The sequence below is a fragment of the Mytilus californianus genome, unplaced genomic scaffold (genome assembly GCF_021869535.1).
Source record: "Mytilus californianus isolate M0D057914Y unplaced genomic scaffold, xbMytCali1.0.p SCAF_5, whole genome shotgun sequence".
In the NCBI taxonomy this organism is placed as follows: Eukaryota; Metazoa; Mollusca; class Bivalvia; order Mytilida; family Mytilidae; genus Mytilus; species Mytilus californianus.
The window spans coordinates 96747952-96755033 of NW_026262701.1; positions in this window are offsets into that span (position 1 = coordinate 96747952).

Here is a 7082-nt window from a genome sequence, read left to right on the forward strand (position 1 = left end):
CTCTTTCATTCATGTGAATGAAAAAAATATTAAAACAATCAGATGCTACTTTACATGATGAGAACCTTTTATAACTTATTTATTAGGCATTGTTAAACGGGTATTGTGGTAAAATTTGTAGTGCTTTAATACTTTCATGTGTCATAATATCTCAACTGAATACATTGAGTTTATTAGAAGGATATGGGGTAGATACTATGTATATAGGACATGAAAGTTGTTAAAAAAAAGTTAATCATAATTGAGGTAATTTTGCTTCTATTGAGAATTTGGAGATGAAATTTTTTTTATGATAGATGAATATAAGATTTGTTGTCCTTAAAAAAAGGTTTGAATATGATTTAATAGTGAAACATGGTATTGTATTATGATTATCAAGCATACTCTGGCTTCATTATTATTCATTGGATACCAATTTTCTTGTATTTTGTGGGTACAAGGGAACCACAGATTTTAATAAGTGTTCAACAATTTATTAATTTTCTGTAGGAATGTGTGTAGACTTTGGCAAAACCACAAAATATGATATCCATGAAAATAAATGAGTCTACAGTACTTGATCTGAATACTAGTTAGTCATTCAAACAGAAACCAAATAATCTTGTCAGCCATGAGGATTTTACAAAATGGATTTTAATGTTTTAACCTTTCTCCGGCAGGTAATGAATGTCTCATTACAAGAATATATTTAACCAATTATCCTTGAAAAAAATTAGGAAACTGCTGCTAATATTCTATCAAAAGGATTTTCTCCATTAAACCTAATTTAATGCAATGTTTTAAATTCAAATATTTTATTTCATATATCCATGTAAATGAAAATTGTAAGTTATTAATTTTATAGCATAAATCTTTTTTCTTAATTGTAAATCATCACCATGTTTATAAACGACACACATTCTGTTGAAACATTTTGTATACAAAGTATGAACTATTCAATAGTGACAGCATATAAAATTAGACAAAATATAGTTTTGATTCCTTATTAATTATAGTTTTGTCTTACTTGGAATGATATCAAATGGACGTTGGACAGCTGATACTTTCCACGAATTGGCACCAACATTTATTAGTGAAGTTCACTGATTAGTTACTGGTCAAAATAAAAAAATATAGTAGACAACTGGTATCTTGTTAAACTGTGGCCATAGTTTTCATGACTGTCAGTTACAAGCAAAATATGTGGTCAATCATTCCATCATGCTGCATTTACCATCATAACTCATAATTCTAATCGTAGTGCTTTATTCAATTAGTGATTACTAACTGAGCAACTGCACTTAACTCTTTTAACAAAGGAGTAGGTTCAGTAAGACACCTTTGAGGCCCCAAAATATAGCAGTTTTACAAAATTGTTAAAATTTAAACTTTTAGCTATTAATTGGAAAGTAGAATACTTCTGCTATATAAATATGGGCTGTTTTTGACAATACAATGCACATATATAGGTACATGTACTAGCATCATTAAGTCATGCTAAATTACTGAAATTTTCACAATTTTAGCATTTTAGTTAAATTTTAGAAGGTTTCCATCTTAAATGAATGTGGCCGCATTTGTGTTCATTCTTAATATTTAAATGTAAGTTGTATTTGATGATAATACATAACATATATAAAGGTTGAGAGTGAACACGGATGCGGCCACTCTCATTTTTGACAAAAACTATCTGAAAAATGACATATTATGGCATATTTGATAGATTTTTCATATTTAAGCTTGAATTTGAGCGCCTTTAATGATAAAATCAGTTCAAATCTTTCACATAAACTAATTGAATCGACTTAAGTAAACACCTAAGTGTTTAAAAAGTGTCCAAAATCTTTCATCAGATGAACCTGAAATTTGAGGCCAAATCGGCTCTTACCGGACCTACTCCTTTTTTATTTGCAGTAAAATCTTGTTTTATCCAAGAACGAAATTTGTCCTTTTTTAAGTTAGGAAAGAGATTTTTTTATTTGGTTTTACAGTAAAATCTAATTTATCGTAAGATTGTGTGTGTCAGGATAGTGTAATCAGGATTTAACAAAGCAAAAGACAAATGTGTGAATTTATGATTTATGATACAGCTGTAAAATAATTTAAACTGGTATTGATGCAAGAAATTACCTGTTCTTGGCTAATTAAGTAAAAAATTCTGCACAACAATAAACATTAGTGCCTAAGAAGTTATTGAGTCTTTAGATTTATTTTGCAAAATTTGTAACATAAAATCTAGCATCCACCAAATTACTATTTTACCTCAATCCACAAAATTTGAACCCATTAAAATAAATAAGTTGACAGTGTGCTGTATTTAAGTGAAAGTAAGCATATTGGACCTTCAAGAGAATGTAACTAAGTTTTATGTCAGCTGTTACATATTCTGTGAAATAATTTGAAGAATTGTCTACCTTGGCAAGTTACACTACTTGTATTCTTATGTTCTAGTATAGCACTATTATTAACAAGTTTTACTCAGTCAAGTTATAAAATATCTCAACACATTTGTTAATTGCATAAAAATCTATGTAAACCATATGTAGAGTTGTCATCTGAATTATTAATTTGTTATACATATAATCAGAATTAAAATGTTTTTTTTTTATATCATACTAAAATATGAAATCATGTTTGTTATGTAATTCACATTGTTATTTGATGAATAAAAATTGGACCATTTACTTTATTTCATATCAAAACTGCCATATTGGAATCCATCTTTATACAGATGTCTGTATAAAATGTATTTTCATTCAACTTGTTTCTTTATTTACTTTGTCATTTATGGCTAAATTTCTTTTTCCTTCATTTGGTCTCTGCAGACTAGTGACCTAATGTAATCACTCTTCCTGTCCGTTTGTCTTTCCATCCTTTTTCAGCATTTCTATGTCATACCTAACCTATTTTCTTAATGTTTAAGCACAGTGTTTAAATCTATAAAAGGAATGTCTATTTGATATTTGTGATATTTGGGAAAAAATGAAACCTCTTTTTTGCTAGGATTTCAACAAAAATTAATATATGCTATTCTAAAATTATTCCTTGTGACAAATTTGCTGCAAGTGGAAATTTGGGGCAAAATCTGTAAGCTGTTTTTGTTAAAGAATCCCAAATTGAAAAAAGAACATCTCTTTGTGCTAGGATTTCAATGAAAATGATATTGCGTACACTTCAATATTCAGATTTCATTGAATGTGGCAGCATATTTTTCATCTCACACAGCCAAATGACACCCCACTTTAGCAAGGGTTTTACTGCCAGACAGGAGTAGTCCAGGGTTGACCATATTTCTATACCCCAGTCAACCCTTGGGGTCCACTGGGAAAAAAGATTAACATCTAAACTTTATTATTTGGCATCTTACAATGAAGAGCAGCCTATAAAAAAGATGGCAAACTTAAAATGTCCTGTATTGTATGTTTAACTTAGTGGACTAAACAGTAAGATAAAATCTAAAACAAGTAAACTTGTTTTTATCTTGGCTGTGGCATATTACACTATAGATGGCTTAAATTATTGTCTGAAGCTTTAATCTGGCATATGTCAACTGTAGACATTGTTTTCATGGTGACTAACTACAGTCAGTGCTAGGTTCTCTCTCTTATGTCAGTTCCAAGTAACTGTATAATAAAAACCCACTATACCCAGTCAGTAGAATCATTGCAAGATGAACGTGCCAAGCTGACAGTGTTGTAGGGAAAGAACAATTCTGTTTATTGATCAGTATTTGGTTTTCATACTGAGATCAATAATATCAATGACTAAAAGAACCAGGTTGATTTTCCATGTTTTCAAATCCTTTTAAGTTTTAAATATCAGTCAACAGGTGTGATGATTGAACTATCATTGTTAAAATTCCATGCATAGGTCCTTTCATCAGTTCCTTAAGGTCAACTTTATTTTGCCTAAAAAATCATTTTTGTCGAGCCTTCGTCTTTTGTCGAAAAAGCGAGACATAGCGATCCTACATTCCATCGGTGTCGGCGGCGTCGGCGTCCACAAATATTCACTCTGTGGTTTAAAGTTTTTGAAATTTTAATAACTTTCTTAAACTATCCTGGATTTTTACCAAACTTGGACAGAAGCTTGTTTATGATCATAAGATTATATTCGAAAGTAAATTTTGTAAAAAAAAAATCCATTTTTTCCGTATTTTACTTATAAATGGACTTAGTTTTCTGCCAGGAAACATTACATTCACTCTGTGGTTAAAGTTTTTGAAATTTTAATAACATTCTTAAACTATCCTGGATTTCTACCAAACTTGGAAAGAAGCTTGTTTATGATCATAAGATAGTATGATAGTATCAAGAAGTAAATTTTGTAAAAAAAAAAATTCCATTTTTTCCGTATGATACTTATAAATGGACTTAGTTTTTCTGCCAGTTAACATTACATTCACTCTGTGGTTAAAGTTTTTAAAATTTTAACAACTTTCTTAAACTATCCTGGATTGGTACCACACTTGGACAGAAGCTTGTTTATGATCAAAAGCTAGTATCTAGAAGGAAATTTTGATAAAATTTTGTTCCATTTTTTCTGTAGTTTACTTATAAATGGACTTAGTTTTACTTCCAGTCAACATTACATACAGTCTGCAGTTTAAGTTTTTAAAACATTTATTAGATTCATAAATTGTCCTGGATATTTACCAAACTTGGACAGAAGCTACTTACAATCAAAGATAGTATAGAGAGGAATATTTTTATTAATTTTTTTCCTCATTTTTGTTGAGCCTGCGATTAACAGCAAAAGTAGGCGAGACACTGTGTTCCGCAGAACTCTTACGAATTTTTGTTTAGCCTGAGACGAAAGTCACAGAATGCTAGTCCTAAATATTACAATCCAGAGGTGGCGACTACAATGTAATGTATAAGCAAAAGGTCAACTATATTTGGTGTAAGAGTGGACAATGTCTAGTTTTTGTCGAGCCTGCGACTTTTGTCGCAGAAAGCTCGACATAGGAATAGTGATCCTACGGCCGCAGCATTAATTAACTTCTTAAAAGCTTAATATTTCAGATGGTAGAAGACCTGGATGCTTCATACTTTGTATATAGATGACTTGTGTTATGAAGTTTCCGTCTGTCATATGTCCATTGTCCTTGACCTCATTTTCATGGTTCAGTGACTACTTGAAAAAAAGGTAAGATTTTTTGTAATGTTAATTTCTCTCTTATGAGTAATAGGATAACTATATTTGGTATGTGCGTACCTTGCAAGGTCCTCATGTCTGTCAGACAGTTTTCACTTTACCTCGACCTCATTTCATGGATCAGTGAACATGGTTAAGTTTTCGTGGTCAAGTCCATATCTCAGATACTATAAGCAATAGGTCTACTATATTTGATTTATGTAATGATTGTAAGGTGTACATGTCCAACTGGCAGGTGTCAAATGACCTTGACCTCATTTTCATGGTTCAGTTGTCAATGTTAAGTTTTTGTGTTTTGGTCTGTTTTTCTAATACTGTATGCAGTAGGTCAACTATATTTTGTGTATGGAAATATTTTACAATGTACATGTCAGTCTGGCAGGTTTTATTTGACCTTGACCTCATTTTCTTGGATCATAAATGTTAATGTGATACTTGTAGTAAAACTTTATATGTAGGACTATCAACATAAAATCAATGGTCAATATAATAGGCGAGACATTTCAGCATGTGCACTCTTGTGTTTTGGTCTATTTCTCAGATTCTATAAGCAATATGGGCACTATATTTTGTGTATGGAATGATCTTATCGGAACTTCTCGCAGCTTTCAAAAAGTGACATTGACCTTATTTTCATGTTTCATGGTTCATCGGTGAATGATAAGTTTTCATGGTTTTGTCAGTTTATCAGATACTATAAGCAAAAGGTGAACTATATTTGTCTAATCAATTAATTAATAAACATCTGTAGAAAAATGATTACTCAAACAACAGTATTTGGGAATCATAAAGAAACACATTTAATGATCAACAAAGGGTGCAACGAATTTGTTTTTATTTAGAAATATTATCTTGTCAACTTTGTTACGTAACTAACAGTCCTGCTGATGAAAATATTTGCTCTGACAGTACAGAGGTGGTGGAATGACTAAGACACGATTAGCTAAAAGTGTAAGCCTTGGAAAGGTACTCTTGTTCATAGCCTACCTCTGTTCGATGGAATTTTAAATGACAATAAAATGCAAACATTCGAAACAATTTTTAATTTTGAATAATTTTGGTTCATATTTAATTTCCAAGGAGGCGCTTTAATAAAAATATTTTGTTCTTTAAAAAGGCAACAACATTCTAACAGGAAACCAATTAGACTAATATCATTTTGGTATTCGATACTCTGTACTACCGAGCGATACTCGAGTACTAGTTGACATCCCTAGTAATTAAGATGATAAATGACGTCAGTACCTAGAATCTATACTTCAAGATCATCATATATTATTTGTGAACTTGATACAGAATATTTATCAACAAGGTCTTGGTATCTTCCGATGCTCTTTTTTAGAAAAAGGAAGAGATGTTCTTTAACATAACCCTGGTTCAACAACTTTCTGCTCAGACACTGGTGACGTTTTATAAAGTCTGGGTAGCAGCTGCAAGCTCTTGAATAATGATGAGTTGGGGAAAAGTATATCCCATATGCAGGTGAAGTTGGTATATTGCTACTAAGGTGTGGGAAAGGATTGTAGGTGCACAGGTCAGTCTGGAATGGTTCATCTGACCTTGACCTCATTTCAATGGATCATTGATAATGTTAAGTTTAGGTGATACTTGTAGTAAAACCTTCATATTACAGACTTTCAACATAAATTCAATAATAAGTAAAGCAAGCAAGACATTTCAGGGTGTGCACTCTTGTTATATAAGCTAAGGGGCACAACTCTTGATCAGTTAATGACAAATCCATTAACATTACACTTCAACTGTAGTTTAGCAATGCTGCATTATGTTAAAATTTGTATATGTTCTGTCAAGTGGTAAACTAGTTATCATCAAGAAAAAATCCATTTTTCAAATAATTGATTACCGTAAATCTTGAAAGGTTGTTGCCTTCAAAACTGAACATGACTTATATTTTTATGGTTCATTTATGTTAAAATCAAAAAAGA